Raw genomic sequence first — 14,207 nt, 5'->3', positions numbered from 1 at the left:
AGTCGTTTTTGCACCTGGTGTCAGATCCTGTAGCTGAAAATTACATCTTATGCTCCTATTTCTTTTATGAGCCCTGATTTATTTGACTTCACATATGTTGCTAAATACCTATGATTAAAGATTTTCTGGTTGCTTAGAAAATAATTCCAGAATTATCTTAGTATGAGTACCCTATAGTACTTAACATTTTATTCAATTCAGGTAATGCTTCAGGCATTGTTTAAGGACTTTTAGTACAAAGATAAAAAATACACAAAAGCACATTCTGTTCAAGCCTACGGGGGATTTGTGCTTCCTCTTCCTATTTTCTTCTCTCTGCCTTCTGACTTCTGTGTGGCTTTCATTGCAATGCTCCCCAGCTTTCCCCTTGCCTAGGTGTGAAGTATCCTCAGAGCACAGCCTCGGATGCAGCAATGGATGGAATCAAGGATTTTAGTCATGCCTTTTTAAAATTAAGGAGCGAATAACAGAGAAATTAGAAATGTCTTTTCTGTTTTTAAACAGTTTTAAGTTTACCTTTGAGGACTATGAACAGTGGAGGGGTTGGGGGAGGAACAATCGAACAGATCTTCTGCTGGGAAATTGTGACAGATTTACTGACAAATATTTTCTAACAAATTTGTACCAACAGGCAGTTTTTGTTTTCTTTCCTGACAGAGCGTAAATTTACTTCTGGATGGCAGCAGCTACGCCATTATAACACTAAAAAGCAACCTTGGCTAACTTCCGTACCTTATGTAGCATAAGAATAATATGAATTTTAAAGCATTTTAAAAATATATTTACTGATGATAAACTATTTTCAGTACAGGAAATAAATCTTGCCCCAAGGAGAAATATGCCCCCCCCCCCAAGTTACTTTACACGAACCAATGAATTGGGGCAGATTTATTGTTTTTAACTTCTAACATCTCCGTTTAAAATTAGGGTGACCTTGGGAAAGTCACAAATAGTTTCTTCGGAGCTTAAAGGCCACGATTTCCTTCGTTCAAATTCTCTCTGCCTTTTCGTGTCAATGCACAGATGAATAATACATGGAAAACTCAACATACTCCCAAACTTGCGTAATTCCTAACAGTCTCAAAAAAAAAAAAAAAAAAAAAAGACCGAATGCATTTATGCATTTTCAGGCAGTATCTTGAAAGTCGGGAGGGAAGCAGATAGTTGGAGCCCTTGGGGCCACCCTAAACCATCTAAATCTTGGCGTCTGGCTCAACTTCCCTAAGAATAGCCAGGATCAAGGGCCTGCGTCTGTGTCGTGTCCACAGGGAAAGGACTCCTCTTGCCCCGGACTAGCTCAGGCTTCTGGCTGAGAGTGGCTCCAGGTCCCGGGCGGGTGATGTCTGTGGTCGGTAAGCGATTAACCAGGCAGGACCGGCGGTGCACACACACAGAGGGAGTCTCTGCGACGGAGCTCAGGCACATTCTTTCCTTTGCATTCTTCAGTGCCCAGAGACCTTAGACTCCAAGGCTTAGAGGGATTTATGGAGGAGCGTTCGGTGCCCAAGCCATGCCTTGCGACGGCTAACACAACACTGAGTTCCTTTGCAGGACTCCGAGTTACCGCCAAATACCGAAGGAAGGCAAGGGAGAGGGCAGGGAGGCTGGCGACCACGCACGGCGAGAGGCGCCTAAAGCGTGGAGGATGGGACGGAGGAGGAGCGGAGTACGAGAAAGGGGAGAGCGGAGGAGAAACACTCACGCCAATGGGTAACAGGGAAAAGGTGAGAAGGAAGGGAGTAGGAGCGGGAGCCAATGGGTGGGAGAGGCGGGGATAGGGGGAGGGGCAGAAGCCAATGGGGAGCGGGCCCCGAGCGGGGACGCGGCCCCGCGCGCTCGCGCGCCCCCTCCCTCCAGCGCGGCCGCTCGCGCCTCCTCAGCTCCCGGGAGACGAGAGCAGGGGCGGGGCCGGACCGGGAACGCGGCTCGGGAGGCGTCTGGAGGTGAGCGCCGCAGGGCGGGGGAATTATGGGGCGGGCGGCGCGGGCACGCACGCGCGCCCCCGTGCTGCCCGCGCCGCCCCCGGCCGGGTGTGTGGCTTGGCGCGCGCGCGCGTGCGTGCGTTCCGGCGGTGCGCGCCGGGAGAGATGCTGAGGTAAAGTTCGGGAGAGAGGGAGAGATCCGTCAGCGCGAGGAGCCCGAGTGGCCGCCATTACTGAGCCCAGCGCGACGGCGGGCGCGGGGGACGGGGGGAGGGTCGGGGCTACCGCTGCCGGCAGGCGGGCGGGTTACCGGGCAGCGCGAGCCGCGGGGCTCGGGCTTTCGGGGCGTGTGTGTCGGCGAGGGCGCGGGGAGCGCGCCGGCAGCGAGAGGCGAGCCGAGAGTGGAGGAGGCGGCGGCGGCGGGAGCGCTCCCCAGGAATGTCGCTGCCGCCGCCACCGCCGCGGCCGCTGCCGTTGAGGAGGCGACGGAGGAGACCGGCGTTGTTAGGTAGGACCTCGGAGAGCCGGCTGCGCGGGGCCTGCCTCTCCCCTCCCGCCGGGGACCCTCGGTCGCCGCCGCCGGTTGTAACCAGTTGAAGGGGCTGGGGCCGGGCGGCTGGGTCCTCGCAGGCCGGGCCGCGGGGATCCGGTCGGCTGAAGGGCAGAGAGGCCGGAGAGGGGCCGCTTTCTCCACAGGTGACCGGGCCGGGGGCGGCGGAGGCCTGCTGGCCGCCGAGCTCGTGCCGGCCCCGCCAGGCGTCCTCTCCCCGCGCCACCTTCACTTGTCCGGGGCTTGGAGGGTGCGCGGGGAAGGAAGGTGGCGGGGTCGGCTGGCTGGGCTGCCGCCGCTAACGAGTTCCACCTGGCAGGGGGATCGCGGTGGGCGCAGAGCCGCAGAAACAGGACCTCGGCTGCAAACTTAACCGCCTTTCCGGGGGATCGGCCCTTTCACTTTTTTCTTATCTCCTCGACTCCTCCCTAGGTTCACCACCACATTCCCATCTGCTAAAGCTTGGGGGTAAGGGAGTGAGTGAGAAGTTGCACTGCGCAACCCAAACACGGACTCCTTCCTGGCGTTCAACTGCTTACTGGGCTGGGGCTTTGATCCCGAGTTTTCTGCTGGAATAACCTCTAAAATTTCCCTCGGTTCCCAGCAAAGAAAAGTATCGGGGTGGGGGTGGGGAGCAGCTCGGGAGCGCGCGTGCACTTATCCACACATAAATACGCTCCCTCACACCCTCCCTCTCTAGCTTTATTGGAAATGCAAGTGAGGTACAAACTCTGGAGAAGCTGAGGCTGAAGGATGCTAGAAAGTAAGGACAAACTGTTAGAACGACTGATAAAATTTCGAGAAAGTTACAGGGGAGAAGTTCATACTTTTACCGTATGAGAGGAATTCAGTTTGGGCCAGTGCTTTAGTAAATAACAAGTAAAATGTACTAAATCAAAACCAAGATAGTGAGATGAGTGGATTTCCTCATCCATCTAACTTTCTATATCATCAGCTTACTTTTTCTTTTGGGAAGGTAAAAACCAAGGACATTTTTTAAAATGTCTCTGTTTACTACTGTTAGTGCATGTTGCCTTCAGCAGGTGTGTGAGGTGGGGATTACCCTTTCTACTTAAATTCCAAACCAGTATCCAGTTTGAACAGAATATTAGGAATTGTTTACCAGCTTTGAGAAGACCACTCACTTTATGGAAAAGTTCTTTCAATCTCTATCTAAGACAGTTCTTCTGGCAGCCAATACATCCAGATGTGGCTATTCCCGGAAAATACTTTGGTTTGAATATAGACCTCACCAAAATATGTTTGGAAATATTTTACTGTCAATTCCTGTTTATTTGTATGGTACTCCTTTTCAGTATTTTTACATACTAAAACTAATAGTATAAGGTAACCTGCAGCTTTCAGGAAAATGTAGCTTTAATTTTAAATTTCTCATTTTGTGCCTTTTTAAAAATCCTTTGTAATTGACCTATATTTTTCCTCTCTATAGAATGTAGAGCAGAGGAAGAAAGTTATAACTATGGGTCACAAAAGCCTGATTAGGCATTGGGGAAGTTTGTATAGATTGTGGATTTAAAGGTGAGGGATATGTGCTTATTTAACTTTAAGAACTATAGCTATTGATCTGATTGATTTAAAGCAGAATCCAACACTATAGACAATTAGATAACTATTGATTTGGTTGTCTTCTTTAGCTACATTCTTTAACTCAGATCAGCATGCCTTATTTTACCACTTTTTGTTCGTTATTGAAAGCATTGGGAATAGGCTTGGTTACACGTGGATAGAAAAAACTGTCACAGAATTGTGCTTATTGTTTTTTTATTTTTGTCCATTTAAGTTATATAGGTGATTAGACTTTTTTTCTTATGGTGATGGACATTGAAACAGGATGTTGCATGGTGCTCTACCACCAAGCTACTTCTCCAGTCTCTTTCAAAATCGATTCTCAGTTTCTTAATATCTCAGTATCTTAATACCATCTCTTACATGGTATTTATGTTGCCTATTTTTGTCCCATTTCTCCTCTTTTTTTAGAAAGGCATTTTTAACACACATTTTGGTAATAAAATTTTTCACCTTGAAGGTTAAGGTTTTATATGAAATAAAGTGTTGCCTTTCAGGGGGTATTAGAAGTTACGGCTTAGCTTTTGAATAATAGTTATGTACGCCCCAACTCTACTGTTGTAGAATTGAACCATGCCCTTGAGCATACTCTACCAACATTCTTAGTTGTTGAAGAAAAGCATGTTTCATGAATATATACTAAATTTTCCACTGTTTATTTGGATCCGTAGCTTTTTCTTTGCAAATCAAGAAAGCACTGTGGTTAATTAATTGATGAAGCAATCTATAATGTTATTTCATGTTTGTAATAATCGTTAAGTACAGGAAAGAAATCTGTCTAAAAGAATACTAAAAAAAGTTTAATAAAGTCATATATCTTCCTTTTGGCAGTTTCTGTAATGAGCCATTTAAGTGTAAGGTTTTGTTGATTTTTATCAAACTAGGGGAAAATGTTAGACTGTTTTTGGTTGGTGTGATATACCTATTTAGCATGTGTATAGTACGGGGTCCTTGGTACATTCCATTGTACTGCAAACAAACTAGAATGGAACATTAGAATTAAAACAAAAATCAGACATAAGAATTTAAAATACATTCTTTAATAGAGTTTCAAGCTCTGCTCCTTCGATCCCTGGAGTCTTCCCCTAGATGCCATGAGACTTTCTTTGATAAGTCACCCTCCTAAAACCAAGGCAGTTTCTGTTTTTAATCTATGAAAGTCTGTGTTAAAAAGTATTTAAGTCTCTGATGTATTGTTCATTACCTTGATTATTTTTATTTAGCACTTAATAGCATACTGTGGGGATAAAGAGATGGATTAGAGAGTAGACGGCAGTTGAGACTTTAGTATGAGAGGTAGTGACTGTAGAGGACTAAGTAGATAAAGGTGCTAGGAGGTCCAGGAAAAAGAACAAAGCTAGCCTGTGCATGCTCTCTCTCTCTCCCCCTCTCTCCCTCTCTCTCCCTCTCTCTCCCTCTCTCTCCCTCTCTCTCTTTCTCTCTCTCTCTCTCTCTCCCTCTCTCCCTCCCTCTCTCCCTCCCTCCCTCCCTCCCCCTCCCTCTCCCTCTCTCTCTCCTTCACAGAAGAAAACAGTTGGGTTTTTTTTTTTTCTTTTTATAACCCCAAGTATTCTATAAGCAGTCTCCACAGGGCTGTGCTGTAAAACAGTAACTTTTCATCTTACACTTAGAATTAGAGTTATTACTTGGGAAAAGTTACATGTAACTTTTATTTCATGGTTAAAATATGACTTAAGATTCGCCCTTAGATTTTTCTCAAGCTTTTTATCATGCAGAGTTAATTGCAAACATTGGTTTTAATTTTTTCCTTAACTTCTGATTAATCTTATTATCCTTAGCAGATTTATTTTATTGAATATCTAGGCACTGTGAGCAATATAAAATAGTGTGTATGAACTATAGCCCTGACTGCTGTCAGAGCTTATAGTTGTTTGTTTTAAAATTGAGGCCCCCACCCCCAACATGCTTGTCTGTATATACACTTGTGCATGTGGGTGCCCTTGGAGGCCAGAAGAGGGCATCAGCTCTCCTGGAGCTAGAATGTGTGCACTTTCTCCCAGCCTCTGCAAGAGGCTCTTAACTGTTGAGCCATGTCTCCATCCCCAGAGCTTATAGTTTTGAAAGAGAGAGAATTTGAGATGTGGAACAATGTAAAAATAGTTAAATGTGAGGCTAATACAGAACTGTATTAACTACTGTATTGGCTACAGGATAGTACTTTACTGATTTAAAATTTGTTATAAAGGGCTGGAGATTGGGTTCTGCAGTAAGAGTGCTAACTCCTCTTCTTGAGGATCCAGGTTCTAGTCCAAGCACCCATATGATAGCTAAAGACTTATCAGTAACTCCAGTTCCAAGCGAACCTAATGACCTTTTATGGGCTTCATGGGCATTGATTTCACACAGCACATAGACATAATATACAGGCAAAGTACTTGTACACATTAGATAAGTAAAATAAAATACATATAATGTGGTATAAAGAAATTTCTATAAAAGAGGTACTTTTTGAAAGTAGTTAAGATAGTGAGGAGGAATAAAAAAGATGTTGAAATAGTAATGTCTATGGACCAAAAGTATGTGGGAAAATGTAAGCCAGGTTGGCAAGAGAGAAGAAATGCAAGGTAAAAGTATAAGAGCATCAGTTTGTACCTTATGAGTAAGCTGAAATATTAATATAAATGCAGGGGTAATAAAGAGATCATGGAGAAATAGACTGTCTATTCTCACTGTATTTGACATTAAACAGCCCTGGAGAGATGGACTATAGTTCTTGGCTTCTGGTTTGGTATAGTTTGTCCATTTTCTTGTTGGGTGTGCCCTTTTACTGATGAAAAATTCTGTGCTTATTATTTGTTATAATTTCCATTTCAGAGCCAAGGTAACATTTTTTGGGTTGTTGGCTGTTTAAGGTATATAGGATTCTTCAGGTACTTCTAGGAATACTTAGTGGTCTTAAAATTTTCTGAACTTTATGTTCTTGTTACTCATCTTGACCTTACTTCATTTTATTACTAAGTTTTGTGTCTTTGGAGATAACACTACAGTCTCAGGTGATATCACCATCTGTTGCTAAAACTGATTAGCTTTTCATTGAGAAACACTGACTCATTTATTTCATATTAGACATATGTGCCAGTCACTAAGTTCTCTGTCTAGCATTGTTCTTTTTTCAGTTCTGCTGAGACAGTTCAGGTGCTTAGCATACAGTAGTTATTCATTTTTGTAGGCTTTGTATCCCATCACATTCAGTCTTGTATCCTATCTATTCTAGACTCTTCTGTTTCCTTTTACAAGCTCTACCTCCTGTTTGTTCTTTTATAGGATATATTTTAAATCTAGGCATATTCCTCTACTTTCCAGTGTGGTTGCTGTGCTCAATTCACACTTCATTGATCACACATCTGGAATGACTTCTCTTTGAAAACCAAACCCTATCAAATCTTTTTTGTTCATATAAGTCTACTTCTCAGGACTGGGGAAATGGCACAGTGGAGAAGAGAAGAACATTGGCTACTCTTGTATTCTTGAGAACCTGGGCTTGATTCCTAGCACACACATGGCTGCTTTTACTCGACCTGACACCCCTTTGGGCTTCCACAGACACCAAGTACATGGCCAGTTTACATATAAACACTATACACGCAAGCAAAATACTTAAACACATAGCATACAAAAAAGAATCATCTAAGGTGTATAAACTATGGCTTTTGTCTGATCATTTATTTCTCTATAATACCCTGTCATATTATAGTCATATTATTCTGTCAAAGTTGTCAGAATAATATTTAAAAATATATGAACACAATATGAAATTCAAATACCTGTGTGTCTAAATGAAGTTTTAGTATAATGTATTAAGATCATTTTATTCTCAAGTCAAGTAATATGATACTAGACAGTATACCCAATCCATTATAGAAAAAAGTTTTCCAAACCTTGGTCTAGTATAGCTTATAACTTGTATTTCATTTATTTGAATTCATAACTGTATTTTTAAACTCCATTATACTTATCACATTGCTTTTATCTCTTTAGCTATGGTACTATAAAGATGAGTGGTGGTATGGAGTTTTTGTTTATATTAAAGACAAATCTCATGCATACCACGCTGGCTTCCAAATTGCTGTTTAGCCAGAGGTGACCTTGACTTTCTGATCTTCCAGCCTTTGCCTTCTGTGATTGTGTTGTGATAACAGGCACAAATCACAGTGCTTGTTTATTTTTTAGACTTACTAAGGCAGGCTCTTACTTTTAGTCCAGGCTGATCATCCAGAACTTAATATATAAACAAAGACTGGATATGCCTTCTTCCTTATCTTCCCAGATGATGGAGTTGCAGGGGGTCATCTTGACCAGCAAGGTGTGTGTGTTTGTGTATGTATGTATATATGTGTATATATTTATAGTGTGGAAATGTTTCTTAGCCTCTTGACATCCTTTTTAAAATGTCCAATGTTTTAAAACTCTATACTTTTTCCTGTGATTATTTGACTTGCTACTATTCCCATCTTTAAAAAGAAAATTAAAGATGTTTGCTCTCAAGCCTGATGACTTGAGTTATGGTAGAAGGAGAATTGACTCCTACAAGTTTTCCTCTGATCTATAGACCTGTGGTGGTATATATATGCCTACACACATACAAAATAAATATAAGTTTAAAACATTGGAAAACCTTGCTTACAGTCATTCATATAATAAAAATTACAAGTTCTTTTCTGTGTAGCATAACAAATATAGAAAGTAATTAAAAGTGTTCCCTCTACTTCTTAATTTTTCAAAGAGTGTGAGCATGCATATTCATGTGCTGTCTTCAGTGGACTTCTTTATAGGTTCTTTGGACCTTCCTTATAGTATCTTTAGATTTTCTAAGTCTCTGGCTTAAGGTTAAGCAGGTAGTGGCTAAACATAGGCATATAGGTTGTTCTCTTAAGTTGATAGAAATGAGATGGCCTTTGATGCTTTTATTTCCATTACTGAATAAGGAAATAGATTAGTATAAGTTTGGGAGAGCTTTCACATAAAGGCATAGGGAAAAAAGCATGTTGATCAGTGAAAGATCAGTGAAAGGTAGATTAAGTAATAAGGTCTGCAATTACTCTGGGAATAGTTTAGCTGCCTTTCAATAAAATCCCCACCCAGCAATTTGAAATATCAAAAGATAGAAATGGATAAAAGAATTACTTTTATTGAATAGTGTTAGGAAGCCAAGAGTTCCTGCTTGGATCCCTCACCATCTACCTCCAGGAAGTACTTTACTGTTTATTAGTCTATAGTGGATGTAAGTGATCAAACTATAGGGCTTAGGAAGGTGCTGGACATTTTAGATTAGAAAGCACTATGTGGCTTTCTATTAACTGGGCCAACAAATGTGGCATCAGGATTATATAATGGTTTTAGAGCTCTGTGTTCTGAGCCTGGAGATTGATTCTTTTTTTTTTTTTTTAAACTGTTAAATATTATTTTGTTCCTTGTGTGTGTTAGGTTAATCTGGGAGCTAGGAGATTGGGTAAAAACAGAAAATTCTAGAAATTTTAGGTTAGTCACTACATAATTGTTAAAAAATTTAAAAGATTCTCTTCGTAACTTGATCATAGTCTAATCTAAAGACAAATTCATAAAATTAACTTCTTACAGCTATATAACATCTAAAGATTGTGTGTTTTCTGGCAGAAATCTTGGTTCAAAGGTAAAATTTAAATCAAAATGGCATGATTGCTTTTTATTTTTACATTGTTTAATTACTTAGCTACCTTATATATGCTAAAATGTTACCAGTTTTTGCTTATAACATTGATAAACCTGTCATGACGAATTAGAACATTAACAGGAAAAATATTTCAGGTTTACACTAATTTTTTAGTATGAAGTTTTTTATGCTATTCTGGATAGTTTAGCTTATTGAGTATAGGATGGTCTTTGTGTTAGGGTCTGTCTTTGGAAATGTTTGGTTACATTGGGGTATTTAAGATTGAGCAAGTAATTGTAAAGTTATTTCTGTATAGTCGGGTCTTAGAAATGCAATTTCCTATAATAAATGCTTTGACTTGTAAAAAAAAAGATACTTAAAGTCAGTTATATTTAGGGCTATATTTTTTATTTTTAGATTTTTGAATTCATTTTTCATCTTATGTATATATGTGCTTTGCCTGCATGTTCTTATGCACATCATGTGCATGTATTGCTGTGAAGACCAGGAGACAATGTTGGAACTCCTAGAACTGGAGTGTTAGATAGTTGTAAACTGTCATGTGGGTACTGGGAGTGAAACTTAACTCCAGGCTCAGCTCAGTATTAAGACTTATAAATCTGTTTTGTGAAGTACTGTTAGGCTTGTTATACTGGTGTTATGAATAAAAATTTATGCCTTTTGGGGTCTTAAATCTGGAGTGAAATGGGAGAGGGGTAGAGTTAATGACATACAATACTTAGATTACTTATGAAGTAGTTTTGGAAATACTGGGGAAAGTAGGAAGACAGGAATGTGTTAAGCATATTGTGTGCCTCACTGTGCCTGAAACATAATGATAATTTAGGAAAATAGCTTAGAGATGTATGAGAACATTGTAGTAGGCAGGAATTATAGTACTAGGACATTAAGGACTTGACTTTTCCTTTTAAAAATACTGAAAAGTTTTTAACAGAAGAATGGCAAGCTCTGGTTTATATTTTAACAAGAACCTTGCTGTTCTGATATCAAAAGATCAGAGAAAGGAAACAGGAATTATGCAAGGAAATGAAATTAGAATCATATATCAAATATGATAGTGAATAGAATCCAAGTTATAGTAGTAAAGATGGCAGGAACTGGTAAGTTTTGTTTGTGTGCACATGCATCTCACACACACACACACACACACACACACACACATATTTAAGGGTAGGGCTATTAAGGACAAAGCAAAACTATAAAGGTATAAATATTTAAAATCATACTTTTAATATAAATAGATGCAACAATTTTATGAAAGGGGACAAAAGTTTTATTATTTAAAGATTAATGTTTATAGATTTATGTTTCTTAACTGATGATAGTTCTGTGTATATGGAATACAATGTGGCATTTTAGCAAATTGATAAGTGATGGGATCGGAGAAATTGGCATATCTTTTGATATCAGAACAGCCAGGTTCTTGTTAAAATATAAACCAGAGCTTGCCATTCTTCTGTTAAAAACTTTCTAGTACTTGTAAAAGGAAAAGCCTTTAGTCATTTTTTCATATTGGGAATGGTCAGAATCTTTTCTATTAGTTTGCTTTTTGATACTATAATAAAATATGGAACAAAACCAACTTGAGAAGAAAAGGATTTGGCTATACATCCTAGGGCCAGTCCATCATTGAGGAAGTCAGAGCAGAAATTCAAGAGGAGCAGAGGCAAGAACCATGAAGGAAAACTTACAGGCTTATTTCTATTTCTCCTGGCTTACTCAGCTACCTTTCTTATATAGCTCACGCTCATTGGCTAGTCTAATGGAGGCAGTTACTCAGTTGGGGTTTCTTCTTAGTCATGTCAGGCAAACAACCAAGGTTGGCCATCACAAGTTTACCCCTTGTCAACTTGACACACAAACACATTACTGTGAAAAATCTGTAACCCTTCTTTGCTCCCTGGTCTTGTGCTAATATAATGTCACAATATAAAACATGGTATAAATTTTAAAAGGTCTCAGTCTTTAAAACTTTCAATACTTTAAAAATCCAAGTTCTCTTAAAAAATTCATTCTCTTAACTATCTTTTCCTGTAAAATCTAAAATAAATGATATAGTTTCTTATTTTAAGAGGAAAGAACTTGGGTATAGTTATGGTCAAATAAAAGCAAAACCAAGCCGGGCGGAGGTGGCGCATGCCTGTAATCCCAGCACTTGGGAGGCAGAGGCAGGCGGATTTCTGAGTTCGAGGCCAGCCTGGTCTACAGAGTGAGTTCCAGGACAGCCAGGGCTATACAGAGAAACCCTGTCTCGAAAAATTAAAAAAAAAAAAAAAAAAAAAAAAAAAAAAAAAAAAAAAAAGCAAAACCAAAATCTAACAAAAAGTTCACAGTCTTACCATCTGGGACTCACTCATGATTTTCTGGGCTACAAAGGGCTTGAATAGCTCCACAACTTGAGTTCCACCATTCACAGCCCATGCAGCTTGTCTACTACTCTCAGGCCAAGTCCACTATGCACCTAACACTGCCCTTTTTAGTCATTCTATGGTCCTTGCATTTCCGGTATGCTGAACTGTCCACTTTTAACAGGTGGTACCTTCACCAATGAATGACCTTTCCTGGCCTCAGACAGTGTCAAGCCACAGCTTCTGTATATGATTCTTTCGGTAGTAGGGTTTCTACTGCAGCTGAGTTGAACCTTCACCAATAATCTCTCCTGGTCTCTCTTCAGGGGATCTTTGTTGCCATTCAGTGCCAAGACTCAACTGCTCTCTGTAACCTCTTCATGCCTTCAAAACCAGTACTGTGTAGGAGTCTATGCATTGCCAAGTTCTGTTTCAACTTCAGATACTGGCTTTACCCCTCAGCCTTAGCTGTGTGCTGACTCTGAGGAACTACTTCCCTAATTTCACCTCAGTGATGCTCCTCTCTTACTAATCATAGCTGATTTTTCAGCCTCAGCCTACCAACATTGGTTGTCCCACTTAAAGCAACAATTTTAGTTACATAGATTCTTAATTAAAATGTTGCAGGAATAGAATCTTTGAGAGACTGAAGTCTAAGTATTGAAACTGAATCCTCTGAAACATCACAGACCAGGCCTTCACCTGCATTTCTATCCATGTATCTTCCAAGCTTCAACAACAATTCATTAAACTCTGAGCACTCTGCCTTTTCTAGCCAAAAGCTCCCAAATGAACCACAGTCTTCTGCCAAAACAACACGGTCAGGTTCATTCCAACACCATTCTATACGAGTTTGGTTCTCTGTTACTGTGATTAAACATTGACTAAAACAAACTTGAGTATTTATTTATTTGGTTGTGTAGTTACAGTTCATCATTGAGGGAAGTCAGCACAGGAACCATGAAGGAAAGCACTATAGTAGCTTATTTTCCCTGGCTTGCCCATGGAAAACCTTAAATAGTCCATGCCCACCTGCCCAGGGATGGCACTGCCAATAGTAGGTAAAGTACTCCTCCTTTCCAGGTTTGTCAAGTAGACAACCAAAATTAGCCATTATACCTCTCTACTAGTTATTTTAAAATACTTGTTTTCAATTCTGATTAGTCTGCAGTGATGTAGAACATTAGAAGTTATTTCTACTGTCCAGCTGTACTTCAATACCTATTATCTATCCTCTCTTCATCATTCAATCCCCTCACACTTTACCCAGGCTCTAGTCAATAGCATTCTAGTCTCTAAAAATATTTTAGGTTAAATTGAATTCCTCCTCCTCCCCCCTCACCCCGCCCCCCCCACTCCCCGACACGGTTTCTCTGTGTAGCCCTGACTGTCCTGGAATTCACTCTGTAGATCAGGCTGGCCTTGAACTCAGACATCCGCCTGCCTCTGCCTCCCAAATGCTGGGATTAAAGGCGTGCACCACCACCGCCTGGCTAAATTGAATTCCTACGATTTTATTTGTATTTTTCATTTTTTTTTTTAGATTTCTTGTGTAGCTTTTTAATTTGTAGAAAGCCACTTCATGTTATTAAACTTTATTTAAAAGACAATGAAAAGTATGAATGGCCTAGTAAGTTTTTAGAAACTTAGTTCTAGGAAATGGCTTTATTTTTAAAAAGAGGTCTAGTGAAGTTTCACACAAATCTATATTGTCATTAATTTCTATAAAGTTAATTGACAGTTGACATAACTTTCTTGATTAAAAACCCTAAACTTTTAAGATGAGCTTAAAGGAATTTGAGAACCCTCACTGCAAGCTATTAAAAGCAGCACTATGAGTAGGTAAACTTGAACCAAAACATTTAATTTCATGCAGGCCATTACCACTATTACTACCACCACCATTATTACTTATTATTTCTTGCTTTCATCATAAGTAAAATACGTTGACTAAATGTTGTGAGAATAAGTTACTATGTATGAAAGTACAATTTCATAAGAAAGAAGCTATATGCAAAATTGTCCTAGTAACATTAGTGCCGATCATAATTGAAAGAGAATTTCAAACTGAATTTAAATAACATAACGTAGTAGAAAAGTGGGGTTCCGATCATTAATTTTTTAGAGAT

General features: G+C 40.1%; 1 protein-coding gene across 4 annotated transcripts in view; it reads left to right on the top strand.

The window, feature by feature from the left end:
- Positions 1–1,846: 1,846 nt before the first annotated feature.
- Arhgap5 (Rho GTPase activating protein 5) overlaps positions 1,847–14,207 on the top strand; it is a 69,863-nt gene continuing 57,502 nt past the window's right edge. For 2 of the 4 annotated variants that reach the window (XM_052185868.1, XM_052185865.1), the window contains exon 1: positions 2,231–2,430. The gene's annotated coding sequence lies outside the window, so the exon portion shown is untranslated. Of the gene's footprint in view, positions 1,944–2,016; positions 2,096–2,230; positions 2,431–14,207 lie in introns of those variants that run through there. The other 2 variants (XM_052185867.1, XM_052185866.1) reach the window with 2 other exon arrangements.

Source organism: Apodemus sylvaticus, chromosome 6 (genome assembly GCF_947179515.1).
Source record: "Apodemus sylvaticus chromosome 6, mApoSyl1.1, whole genome shotgun sequence".
Classification (NCBI taxonomy): domain Eukaryota; kingdom Metazoa; phylum Chordata; class Mammalia; order Rodentia; family Muridae; genus Apodemus; species Apodemus sylvaticus.
The sequence above is the reverse complement of the archived record's forward strand: the minus strand, read 5'-3'. Positions and strand labels throughout refer to the sequence as shown.